This window comes from Panthera tigris, chromosome B1, assembly GCF_018350195.1.
Source record: "Panthera tigris isolate Pti1 chromosome B1, P.tigris_Pti1_mat1.1, whole genome shotgun sequence".
Lineage (NCBI taxonomy): Eukaryota > Metazoa > Chordata > Mammalia > Carnivora > Felidae > Panthera > Panthera tigris.
This window is the reverse complement of record NC_056663.1, coordinates 120,862,440-120,875,893: the sequence shown is the minus strand read 5'-3', so window position 1 is coordinate 120,875,893 and position 13,454 is coordinate 120,862,440. Positions and strand designations below refer to the sequence as shown.

Here is a 13,454-nt window from a genome sequence, read left to right as displayed (position 1 = left end):
AATAGGATTTATTGCATATATTTCAAATCAATGATTTTGTTTATTCATTCTTTTTAAGAAAATGTTCATTTAATTTGAGAGAAAGAGAGCATGGGAACATGCCTGCACCCTCAAGTCGGGGAAGGGCAGAGAGAAAGGGAGAGAGAGAATCCTAAGCAGGCTCCACACTGTCTGTGCAGAGTCCAACACAGGGCTCACTCCCACCAACCATGCAGGGCTCGGTCCCACCAACCGTGAGATCACGACCTGAGCTGAAATCGAGAGTCGGTCGCTTAACCTACTGAGCCACCCAGACACCCCTTTTTTATTCATTTTTGAATGAGGATGTGATGATATTACAGGATACCCAGACATCACTGAAACCGGAAAGTAGGATGTTATGGTGAAGATCCTGCATTTGATTCTTGCTCTCTTGTAGATTGCATTCTTGCTCTCCTGTAGATTGCATTCTTGCTCTCTTGTAGATTGCATTCTTGCTCTCCTGTAGATTGCATTCTTGCTCTCCTGTAGATTGCATTCTTGCTCTCTTGTAGATTGCATTCTTGCTTCATCTTGCCAAGATGAAGCTTCTAAACACAGAATTATTTACATAAGTAGGAAAATAATAAAAGTACTTATGTTATATTTGCATGTGTTGTAACAATCCTGTGAGCTAGTAACTGGTTCCTGCCCACGTTCCAAGTCTTAGGAGGCTTTGTAGCATCACCTGATTTTCAGTCATCATTCGTGTAGGAGTCCAACAAAGCGTGCATGGTGGCTGGTTTTTAATATTATGGTTATATCTGCATTAACGGTGACAGTTATGTATTCTTACCCTTCAAACAAGAATTTTGTAAAGCTCCGCTCAGATGACCAGCCTACTGTCCATAGCAACCCTAAGTTGGATCTAAGTCAATCCTTTTCCATTTCTGTGCCAGCTGTTAGGCTACAGAAGAGGAGACACATATAATTTGTGGACTTCACACCCATGTAGCATATTTCTACTGAGGAATTCAAGGCAGTCTGGATTTTTATTCCTTTTAATTTAAAATAACCCTGAACTTTAAGATGGAAGAGGTAGTTTTCTTGTCTACTAAATGGAGAAGGTACCTGAGCACAGGGTACCTTACTTCATGCTATGGCTCTGTTGCTGAAAAATGATACCTAAGCTGGATGCTTGCAAATAAAGCAGGGGAGAGTGGTGATAGAGGTTGCAAGGTAAAGAGATTATATAGTGAAAATGCTAATAAAACATACTATCCCTCTATTTAAGTTTTACTTAGAAATTCAGCTTTATGTACATTTGGCCTAAGGAAATAAGACGCGTCTAAACTACATTTCTTGGACTAGAGGTGTTAGTAGAAGCTTCAGTCTGAGGCTCCTTGTCCAGGATTTTGTTGAGATGTCAGTGGCATTTGTCTGTAGAAATAAAAGCTTCTTATTCTGGCCAACAAGATTTTTCAAAATCAGGGCATCACCTATACTTCCAATCGTATTTTTCGGGTACTGACTATTTTTATATAAATAAATATATAAAATATATGCATTGTTAGTTCTGCAGGCCCCAATTCAGCAGATTGGCAGGTAGTATTGAAAAGCTGTGATCCCTGCACTCCTCTGGCTCTCCATCTATAAGTATGAAGTTTGGCATGTATATATGGAACATCGTTCTTCTGGAATAGGAATTATTCCATTTCTCTAAACATTAACTGCCTGGTGTGAGCCCTTGAGTGCCCAGGTGTTCACAAACATCTGTCTTTTCATGCCCCTTGAGAATCTGCCCTGTATTTTCCTGTTGCACTCGAGCCAACTTAGAACCCATCCCTTTCCAGCCAATCTCTTCTCCCTGGTCTTTGGTTCTTTCTTCTTCTGTTTCTGATTTGCCCTGATAATCTTTCTCAATTTTCTGCCTCTAAATGCATCCTAGCAACATACAGCTTCTTGTTTATACATTTTTCTTGTCTTTAGGACTTTGCTGATATTGCGCTTTTGCCTACAATGTCTTAGTCAATCAAACTTCCGCATCTTTGAAGACCCAAGTCAGATGTCAATTCTTCTAGAATCACTTCCTCAGTCCATAGCTTAGGTAAATTTTCTTCTTTTAGTCTTCCAAGGTAAACTGAATGATAATTTCTTGTTTTTTTAGTTATTTAGATCAGCTTTATGTAAGAATTTCCAACATGAACAACTCTTTTGTAATTAATTAATTAATTAATTAATTTAGAGAGAGAGTGAGAGAGCATAAGAGCAGGGTAGGGGCAGAGAGAGGAGAGAGAGAATCCTAAGCAGACTCCACACTGTCAGCGCAGAGCCTGATGTGGAGCTCCAACTCACGAACCACAAGACCCTGACCTGAGCCAAAATCGAGAGTCAGATGCTTATTAACCGATTGAGCCACCCAGGCATCCCCAACATTAACAGTTCTTACAAAAAGCATCTGAGCACAGAACACAGAACTGCATCCAACAGCATTCTTATGGGTCGCTAGCAGACGTTAGGACTTCAACCCTTCTTTGTGACACCCCTAAGCTCCCTGGTGAACTCGACTAACAAGTACTCCTGCAAAGCACACCACAAGCTCAGTTCAAGTTCTCAGCCCGCCAGCTTCAGTTTCCGTGACGTGACCGCACTTACAGATCTGTAACAGAAAAGACCCCCTACCGCTCAGCCTTCACAGCAGTTGACAAAGGGGTGGGGGAGATACCAGTATCATTTCACTTAAGACATTCAACCAACACGGGGTATCTAAGAACAAAACTCACTGAAGGTCTCCAACAGATGCGGACGTCCTTTGAATGCAAAAAACATTCGTACGTTATTTGCTATCATTGCCATCTGCACACTCTGTCACCAAAGCCATAGGATTGAGAGATAACATCTCACCAAGTTGAAAAATATCCGTTATGCATGGGCTGCATGGCTCTCTCCTGTTCTTGCTCATACTGGCCTTTGAAGCCTTGGCACCGCCATCAATCCCACACAAAGTTTCAGAAGTTCATACAGCCTTCTGGTTCCATAGCACAGCCCTGTGTTCATAGCATTGATACGACTCCGTGAAATAAAGAGTAGCGGATAAAAATGGGACGCCCGCTGTCAAAGACACAGCCTGTGCAGGGCAGTGACAGATTCTTGATTCAGAAAGCAAGTAGACAGAGATATTCCCTTGGCAGAATATTTACAGCACTATTTGCAATGAAGAGCTTCCTCCACAAACATTTGAAATGCGATGAACTGCAAAGATTAAATGAAGGCTTCATATCATACTTTTGCATATGAAGGGAGACAAGTGTGAAAAAAACAAAAGAACTAAACACGGTGACAGCGTGATCGCCAAAAAAGATTTTCTTAAGGAAAAAGTCTATATGGTGGGGTTCAAAGTAAAACAAGGAGAAAATAATGTAGTTCTAATCAGTGGTTTCCATTTTGAACATGCGAAGAATTCACTTAACAAGCACAGGGATAAAATATTATAGGAGAAACCTTTTTTTAAAAAAATTTTAAAAAGTTTTTTCTTAATATTTTTTTTTTCTTTTTTTGAGAGCGCGCGCGAGAGAGAGGCAGGCAGAGGGAGAGGGAGACACAGAATCCTAAGCAGGTTCCAGGCTCTGAGCTGTCAGCACAGAGTCAGACACAGGGCTAGAACTCACAAACCAGGAGATCATGAGCCAGAGTCAGACACTTAACTGACTGAGCCACCCAGGGGCCCCTAGAGGAGAAACCTTTTGATATCAATTACAGTGTGTTGGTTCTTACCAATCGGGCAAATAGCAATTCACTTGTAAACATTCAATATTTCTACCTTTTGTAACAACACTTCTAAAAGTCCTTTAGCTTTTCCTCTTTTTCTACAGAAAAAGGTAAAAAAAAAAAAAATACTCCTGAATATACTCCACACTGAACAAACCAATTTTGAGAAGTCTTGGTACATCTGTATTTTACATTATGCTTAACATATGTTTGGAAAAATTTGAATTCCCGCCAGCCTATACCAACCCCACTGTCTACATTCCTCAGCCAGAAGATTTAGAATCCACACTTGAGCCAAAGCATCCACTGGAACCGCTGCCTGACTTTGCATGTAATGCAGAGCCCCAGCCAGTTGCTGCACCTGAATGAGAATTGCTTAGAGGAGTTATTTTCAGAACCAAAGGCCTGACTTGGCTCCCTCTGCATGTTACCCTGGATTCGGTTCTTACCCGATGGGCCTGAACTGGGGACGAACATGCCCATCATACCCTAGCAGCTCTGCGGTGCTGCTGGGGCTGCAGCGCCACTGCTGGATTAATGCTAGAAGCGCCAGAGTTCATCCTTGCACCCATATTCCTACCTTCATCGTTTCCCAAGCCAGCTCCACCCCCTCTCCTGTTACCAAATCCACCCTGATTCCCAAAGCCCCCTGGATTGCCACCAGATCTTCCACTTTTAACTGTCCGTTGCTGTTGTGCTTAAGTTCAGCATCGGTTATGTGGACACCGGGTCCTTTAATGATCAAATCCCCTCCACAAAGAGACTGGGCCACCTGATCATCTGCCAATGTGGCAAAGGCAAAAGCCCCGAACGGTTTGGGAGTAAAGACACCGACCACCTCCCCGTACTGGCTGAAGAACTGCCGCAGCTCCTCAGCAGTCATGTCCCCTCACGACGTCCATCAGATACCTTCCTGCTTCTCAAAGCCTTCCGTGGGCTTTACTTAGAATTAGGAAGTTTATAGTGACACCTTCATCCATCCATCATGTGTCTCTGTGGCATTATTTTCACCTAGGTTTTATATTCCGAAAAATGAACAAAGCCAAACCCCTTTGAATGGCTAGTTTTAATGTCTTTCTTGACCTGAACCATAAGAACTTCTCCAAAGGCACTAAAATATTCTTTTAGATCCTGTTCAGTTGTTTTTCATGGGAGGCCCAACATTATTAAGTTAGACCTTGTCTGGACAGCTCTTTTCACTTGCCCTGCTGATAAAGCATCTGTCTCATCCATTTTTCTCTTGTTATCTTTGGGATAGTTGACAACATATACCAGATTCCCCCAGCCAGTACCGGGCCAGGCAGAATTTCTTCTACTAGCTGGACACCTCTCATCCACTGAGACGCTGGATTGCTGTAGCATGGTCCACATGCCCCTGGAAACTGGGCTGTAACCATGGAAAGCAGCAATGTCTCATTGTCTTCTGATGGTATTTCAACAGGCTCATCATTCTCATCTGCGGTTACCCGAATATATTATTTGGGTACAACATCGTATTTTTCCACTAGGCCGCTGCTAGGAATTCTGGCAAGGAAGCCAAAGCAACAAGGGATCCAAGAGCAGTCCAGCTACCCCTTCACTCCTACCGTAATTTCCTGTTTGTATATAGATTTCTTTTTAAATAATTGTTTTAATGTGTATTTATTTTTGAGAGAGAGAGAGAAAGAGAGAACAAGTAGGAAAGAAGAAGAGAGAGAGGAGCCACAGAATCGGAAGCAGGCTTCAGGCTCCAAGCTGTCAGCACAGAGCCCAACGTGGGGCTCGAACTCATGAACTGTGAGATCGACCTGAGCTGAGGTTGGATGCTTAACCGACTGAGCCACCCAGGTGCCCCTATATACTTCTAATAAGATTCTGTTTCAGTCCCATCCCATTCCCACCCTACTAGCCTGTGAAATACCTCAAGATAAGGGCCAAAGCATTCATCTTTGTATGACTAATACTCTAAGATATTGTTAGACTTTCAGTAAATGTCCCCTGGATGACTGAATGCTCCTTGGATTCCTAGTCACTAGCTGGGGTCTTTATCAGCCTGGAAAATGTTTTCTGGAATCATGACTCTTGCTCATTGGCTATGAGTCTTTACCATGGACTCTCCCCTCAAATCAGACAATGCAGAATGGGGCCACATTAGAGAAGATCCAGCTTCACCATTTCCTCATGAATGTTATGGTATGCCAGGGCCTTTGAAGAGGGGGGTTGGGGTTACTAGGAGAGAGTTTCCTTTGGCTTGTCTCTGTGGTCTGTATCCACTCATTTCTGTATGAGGCCCATTTTTGGGTACCCAGCAGATCCTGATGTCAGAGACATATAAATTATAAGATAAACTGTTCCCTCCAGATGCCATACATGTTCTGATCTTTATACCCCCTTTTATATTATATCTTTCTGGCATGCTCTCCACCAACTTCTCTGTGTAACCAAACCCTACAAATCCAAATTTTATTTCAGGCTCTATCTCCTTTGTGAAGTATCTTTAAGCTTATATTAATCCCCTCTCCTTTTTACTCCTTTTGGTTTCTAGAATCCCAAACTTGTTCTCATCTTTCCTTTGTGTTGTCAGTTTCTACATACCTGTGCTGTCTTCTCAATAGGATTATCACCTTCTCCAAGGTGAGTGTTTTAACTTGGGAATGCCTAAATTTAGAACATGTGGGAACCTCAGTGACAGACCACAAGAGGGCAGGGGTTGGGAATGGCAGAATCAGGTCAGAGATAGTGGGGGGAGAAGTTGACCTGTCTACAGAGGTTGGGCTCTCAGGGGCCTTGGGGTTGGCCAGTGCTCTAAGTCCCAGAGATATGGGGAGGTCAGGGATGGTTCGTGCCAATGTTGGGATCTAGGAGTTCAATCTGCTGTGTGGAGTGGGGCAGTGTGAGGGACCCTGGGCAGCGGGATTTTATTGTGGCCTCAGTTAAACAATGCTCTCCTGTTAGGAAGCCAGTCAGGCTGTAGGAGCAGGGAAGAGTCTGGCAAAATCTAGGTAGAGTGGGAAGAAAGACTCCCAGATCAGTAGGAAACGGGGTTGGTCTAGTAAGTTGAGACAGAAGCCCAAACAACATGAGGGAGGTGAGGAAATGGTGGGAGGAGGGGGAGCAAGGGAGAGAAGAGGAGGAAGGGAGATAAGGAAGGGGAAATGAGGAGTATGTAGAGAGGCTAGCAGTGTGAGAGAAGAGAAAGGAGAACTAGTTGAAGAGGAGAGAAGAGAAAGAGAAGAAAAGGCAAATAAAAGTAAAAGAGAGGAAAGAGGGAAGAAGAGAAACAAGATTAGAAAAGGAGAAGCTAAGAGAAGAGAAGGAAATGGGGAGGCTTATCCCTGCACACCACCTGCCTGAATACAGTCCAACCCAACAGTCATGCTAAGAGGGTGGGTCAAGTTGCATTCTATCTCTGTAAAATCACTATCAACCTTTACCTCCCAAATAGCGACTTGGATGTGGACAACTGCTGTTTTTCTCTCTTTTTTTGTAGAGCGTGAATAAAAGCTTTTAAGAAAATTTGGCTGCATTTAATTTGCATTCTATATACCTTCTCCACTGTGTGTACATTATTTTCATTAAGTGTACGTTGCATATATTGTACACGTATTCCTCATTGGGCACAAATGTGGCATGATTGCTATACAGACACAGCTTTGAAACTGATTTTCTGACTAACTCACTATACCAGCTGCTTCTAGCTTAACCACACTGTGACCAATAAGCTTTAACTCCTGTGTGCAGTTCTGAGTCTGCCTCAGTCACAACCAACTTGTAGGTTAGAGGCTGCTGATGCACTCCCTGGCCCCTTTAGAACTGGCTCATCACTGAACAGTGTCTAGATGACTGAGAAATGTGGTCACGATGCAGTTTTGACGGCCAAGTAAGAGCAGCATCAAGAGTCATTCATTCTCAGCACCCTCGCATGTTAGGTATGAAATAGATCAATGCAAGTAAAATAATACTTGCATGCAACATGAGGCTGCCGGGAGGAATGAAGGACATGCCCTTACAGCAGTAACTCGCACAAAGCATCCGATATCATCTACTATACTTTTATTTGTATTGTTATTGCTTTTGTGCTTACATTTCAACATGCAATATCTGGCCTGATCTTCACAGATGCTCATAGGGCTGACAGAGCAGGCATTCGAGCCTTGTTATACTACTGGGGAAGCGGAGTTTGGCTCAGGTGATGCAGATACCCAAGGGGCCCCAGAAGTCCTCAGCTGCCTAGTGGAGTGCTCTTTGTACTCTTATGAGCTACAACCCCTTAGACCGGCCAAAGAAAAATGATTATTTCTATATCATTTCTAAATGGCCACAAAATAACATATGGTATGCCCTGACAACCCTCCAGTGAATGACTCTGTGTTGCTGTATATTGCTTGATATACTTTAAAAATTTTTAGTTTCAGCTGGGGTTTATTTCTGTGCTCTTTCTCCATTATCTTTCAACATTGGGAAAGTAATACTCAAAATTTTAAGGCTAAAGGGCCACTGGGAACAAGGGTTCAAAATAAAACTGGCTTCAAAACTGCTCCCAGTTTTATTAGTGTGTGTAAAACTGATATTTGGTGGTGCTTGTGTGTGGTTTCGAAGTTATCCCCTGTTGCAGTGAAAAGGCAAGGCGGTAAATCCAGGGGTAGAATCAGGACAGCCAATTTCTGGCTTGCTGTCTGACTCTTGACAAGTCGTTTAATATCCATGCCTTGTTATCTCCTAAATGCAAACTAGGGCAAGCACCAGGACAGGAATGGCATGGAACATTGTGATTACCAGCTATCAAAACATGTATTGGAACAATCTGTGCAGGAGCGACTTTTCCATATACATATCAGAATGTTAGATTAACAGGCTCACAGTTCAGATCCCCTCGGGACAATACCATTGAAGGCATTGGTTCGGGATGTTGTACATAAATTCTTATGCACTGTCTGCTTTTGGGTCTTGGGGATTTTAGTAGGGGACATATTATGAGCATAGCCACTGTCTGTGATGGATACAGATGAATTCTCCTGTGGCCTCCAAGGGATTGCTGAAGAAAATATTGAGAAACTACTTTGGGTTTAACTCAGACAAAAGATTTTCCTACAAAAGGCCTACAGGTAAGCACTAGCTGTGACTTGATACCTTTACTCGATGAGGTATTTCTGGCATATTTTAAATATGTGGAACCTGAAGGAATAAAGAAATGTAAGTCCAAAGAGGAAGTATTTCTCTCCTATCCGTGTATTTCTTTATCAACTTGGTCATGATGCCTAACACCCTTAAATAAGGGTTTTATATAATTCCGTTGAGAAACAGAGTAGTCTCCAACCTTCCAGAATTTTAAAGATCCTCAGAATAATCATATTGGGATAAAATTTGCTCAGGGATTGATTCATATTTCAAATTTATGGTGCTCTTCCCTATTGATTTTCACTCCCTGGGTGATCTCGTCTGGTATCATGGCTTCAAATACCATCGATGTGTTGACACTCCCATATTTATATCTCTGGCTTAGACCTTTCCTCTGAACTCCAGGTTATATACCCAGTTGCCTGATTCACACCTCCACTTGGTGTCTAAAATCTTCTTGAGCCTAACATGTCCAAAATAGAATTCTTGTTAACCCCCACTAAACCTGATAATTCCAAAGGCTTCTCCAACTCTGAATGGCAACTTCATTCTTGAGGTACTCAGTCCAAAAACTTGGCGCTATTCTTTCTTCCTTCCTATCTCACAGCCCATATTCACCTCTCTCAGCAATTCCTATAAGATTTACTTTTCAAAATGTATCTGAAATCGGACCCCTCTGTGTGACCACTTTGTGCCACTGGTCCCGGCCACCGTCACCTTTCATCTTAATTATTATAATAATATTCTAACTGGTCCCCCTGTTTGTTTACACCATAGAGTTTCCTCCATGGTCCTTCTAAAATGTAAATCAGGTTGTGGCACCCCTCTGTTCAAACCTTCTGGGATTTTCTGAAAATATGGACAGTAAAACAAAGCCCTTAAAATGACCTACAAATTTTGGAGTGCCTACAGCCTCCCTCACCTCTGTCCTCACTTCCTAACAGTCTCTCTTGTATTCTGTTCTAGATAGTAGCCTGCTTGCTCTTCCTCCATAATGCCAGGCATGCTATAGTCTTGGTCCTCTGCTTTTTGTTTCTTTTTCCTGTAATGCTCTTTCACCAGATCCTCTGGAGGTGACCTTTTACACTTGTCTGTCAACATTTAGATTCTGATTACTCCCTTCATTGACATCATTGGACCATGGATGGTAACAAAACTTGGAATAATGCACTGTTAGTTGTGATTCCCTCTATGTCTCATCTTAGCAAACTGTCCTTTTGTAAGTAGGCTTGAATTGTCCTAATTTGAATATGCCATCCTGCTATGACCCTGAGTGACACAATAATTACCATTATATTTAGCATTTATTGGTACTGTAAGGTAATAGGCCTGCAAAATGGGATTCTGACAATGAGTTTCTCTTAAATTAATAGAGCACATGGAGAATCATCTTTCCAGGAGAAGGTGGGACATAGGCGCTCCATGTAATGAAAAGGCATTTCTATTACCCAGATTATCACTGATGGTGATATAAATGATATGCAGATGGGGGACATGGCAGTGGGAGATCACTGTGGCAACAATAGGGACCATAAAGATTGCAAGTGAGCTGGTTTCTTCTCTCCCTCAATAGCTTACTTATTAGGGGGGAAAATAAGAGATATAAACTTATATAACACATGTGGAGAACCAGATGGCCTCTATGAAAGATTTGAAGGAATTCCTTATTTCCTACTGTTGCAGGATATATTTGGCTAAGGCACAAGCCCAGGATCTGGTTGTAAGGGGTGAAGGATTGCAGAATTAAATACTGAAGGCTGCCAGGTTTCTCTTCTAAGGCAACTGGTAGAAAAGGACCTGTACCCTGAAGCAGGGGATTGGGACATTTGAACACATACTGGGCTGAGGATTTTGACACTCAAAATTCTCCTGAAATTTTCTTGCCTAGGGAGGTAGTGTCTGCCTCATACCCTTCCTCTAAGTAATGCTCTTCTGCATAAAAACTCTGTAGTTATTGAACCTAAGGTGGTTGCCTCATAACCTAATGTTAGTTTTTCTCACAACCCAACCTCAGGCCTTGTCATTCCTTCTAGACCTAAAATGAGAATTTTTTTTTAACAACATAGCACAGTTTGAGAAGCTCAAGACCTGCCTCCAGGAGGAAAGTGCATATAGAAAAGGACAGAAGAATTGACTAATCTGTATCAGCAGATGCAATTGTGTGGAATTCTAAAGGTTCTGTAGCAAGGGAAAAAACTATATGGTGGACCAGGCCAGAGTCATTTATGTGGGTCCACTTACCTGGAAGTTAGATGTAAATGTTATCTCCAGGACCTGGAAATGCACTAATAGTCTACTAGGTTTCTTAATTGAATTCTATACTCATACATAGAACTCACTTGGCATATTGCAGAGGACAGAGTCTAAAGGCTTAGGAAGATGGAAATATTGGAATAAATATATTATAAATAAAAGTGCTTAGCCACTACCTTGTCTTACCCTTTGGGAGGACCCAGAGGACCCATCATTCACCAAAGCATTAAGAAATGCATCAGGGGTGCCTGGGTGGCTCAGTCGGTCGAGCATCTGACTTCATCTCAGGTCATGATCTTATAGTTTGTGAGTTCGAGCCCCGCATTGGGCTCTATGCTGACAGCTCAGAGCCTGGAGCCTGCTTCAGATTCTGTGTCTCCCTCTCTCTCTCTGCCCCTCCCCTGCTCATGCTCTGTCTCTCTATCTTTCAAAAATAAACATTAAAAAAAAAATAATAAAAAAAGAAATGCATTGGTGTGAGGGATAACAGTATGGAAAGATCTATGATGGCTCCTCTTGGATCAGAGATAATGAAGGGGATGATGCAATGTAATTGGGTACACTGATCTTAATGTGACTAGTAGGAATCGCAGAATTATAGAGGACATTACTAGCAATTAATTGTAGAAGAAGTGGTGGATGCTATTGCTATAATAAGCCATAGGACTTGAATGGTAATCATGGAATTTGGATTTGAGGAATCTGTGACAATGTTTAATTGATGAGGGAGTCCCTAGTAATAAAATATATGGCAGCCTACTAATAGACTGTTTGACATATAGAAGAGGAAAACGTTTTGGCCCACAGTAAAGAAACCTAATTCAAATTTTTGAAGTGGATTTCATGCCTTCTATACAATTTCTAAATTTGTTCAAATCTAAATTGGTTCAAATACCTCAAGTCTTTTAACTAAGGAGAAGTCCAGGTCTCTTTGTAGAAAGACATTATAATATGGAACTATCAATCCTGTAAATCTTTTCCCAAGACTCCCCTGGGAGATCTGAAGCCATTTATTATGGTGACTGTGCATTGAGCCAAAGGTAAATGCCCATATTTTCTGGAAGTTATTAGGTATCGTCCATGAACTGAAGCTAATCTCTCAAGACCCCAAATAGCTTTTTGTTTTCAGAAGCAGAAGGACTGGGGATAAATACTACTATTATTTCCTCATTCAGAAAGTTTAGGGGAATTAATTTTCAGGAAGAGGCAAAATACCCATATTGACATTTTGACCTATGAAGTGGGGAGATATTATGGTAGAAAAGATTGAATAGAAATCCCTGAAACTGCCTCCAACCCTTCCCTCCCTCTTCCCATAAGATCAAAAGTGATATTCAATTCCTGGAGATATTGTAGAGATTAGTATCAGTATACAAATTTTGAGAAATAAAATGGTTACGCTTGCCATATATTACTTAACATTAGCCTATTTGACTGATACAAAAGCCAGATGTATTATGGAGAATAATAGTAGCCTATAGCAAACTTAATCATGTAGTGATTATATTTGCAGCTGTGCTGGGATTCTATTTTAATAAGTGAGGGAGATCAGAAGCAGTTTGCATTTACATAGCAGAGACTACAGTATACCTTCAGTATTTTGCCCAAGGGCTGTGCCACTCTCTTACTCTATGTTATAATCCAGATGGGCCTTCATCATCTTGTTATTTTACTGAACATCTCACTTATCTACTATACTACATAATGGTGACACTGTTAGCTGGGTCTGGTAAGTAGGAAGTATAAAGCACTCAAGATATCTTAATAAGATGTATGCATTCTAGCGGTTAAAATCTGTTATGTTTCAGGGTCTAAAATATGATTGTCTGGTAAGCATAATGTGATCTCTTTTCTGAACTAGCTGCTACACCTTACACAACACTCACCACTTAGAAAATGGTATGCATCTAAAACCAGTTAGGATTCTGCAGCCAATGCATATATTTGGGGATGGTGCTCTCCCTCATTTATTGGCAAATCATAAGGTTACAATTTTTGAGTGGGACCTCTAGGAAGAAAGGGCTCTGTGGCAGGTCTAAGTTGCAGTGCAGGTTACTTTGCTATCTGGACCTAATAATATGGGACACTATAAATAAAGGAAGTATTTGTGGCAGAGAGAGATGCTCTTTGAGCCTCTGGCAAATTCAGTACGAAGATCACAGCACAGGGTTCTGGAATGAGGCCATGTCCTTCTTTACTGACAAATATTTTCCATTTGAAAAATAACTCCTGGCTTGCTAGCTGGTTCTGATGGACACTAACCATTTGACCATGGGATATAAAATGACTATGCAATCTGAACTTCACATTATATATAAAGTATTATTTGACCAACAGAATTTAAAGTTGGACATAAACAATAAAATTGAAATAGTATC

The 13,454-nt window shown here is 41.5% G+C and overlaps 1 pseudogene; it reads right to left on the bottom strand.

The window, feature by feature from the left end:
* Positions 1–3,980: 3,980 nt before the first annotated feature.
* LOC102953512 lies at positions 3,981–5,198 on the bottom strand (annotated as a pseudogene).
* Positions 5,199–13,454: the final 8,256 nt, after the last annotated feature.